We start from the raw sequence: 354 nt of genomic DNA on the forward strand, positions 1-354 counted from the left end.
GCCTTGCAGTACGTGTACGGACAGCCAGTGTTGTGAGCAGTCCCACTTCTGCTATCCAGTACTAGCACTGGAGAGTCTGCCATCATCAGCCCTGTGGCTGAGATGCTCTCAGCCTTACCCGCTGAAGTCTTTCTAACAGCCTCCAAAGCCGGCATATAGTCATGCATTTGATCTCATGATTTGCTGGGATGTAAGGAGCGCCATGCCAGCAAAGCTTCCATGCCAGGCTCCTACATGAATAAGCCAGTCATGCCGCCTGACAGTCGTGTAAGTCAGAGATGGATCTAGGTCCTGAGACTCTGGGTTTGAAAGATACTCAGTTACTTGCACTGCAGGAAAGAGGTGGACCTAGAT

The 354-nt window shown here is 51.1% G+C and overlaps 1 protein-coding gene across 1 annotated transcript in view; it reads right to left on the reverse strand.

Moving 5' to 3' along the window:
• MCF2L2 (MCF.2 cell line derived transforming sequence-like 2) overlaps positions 1-354 on the reverse strand; it is a 164,847-nt gene that overhangs the window by 14,467 nt on the left and 150,026 nt on the right. The window lies entirely within an intron of this gene.

This window comes from Pygoscelis adeliae, unplaced genomic scaffold (genome assembly GCF_000699105.1).
Source record: "Pygoscelis adeliae isolate BGI_AS28 unplaced genomic scaffold, ASM69910v1 Scaffold223, whole genome shotgun sequence".
Taxonomy (NCBI): Eukaryota; Metazoa; Chordata; class Aves; order Sphenisciformes; family Spheniscidae; genus Pygoscelis; species Pygoscelis adeliae.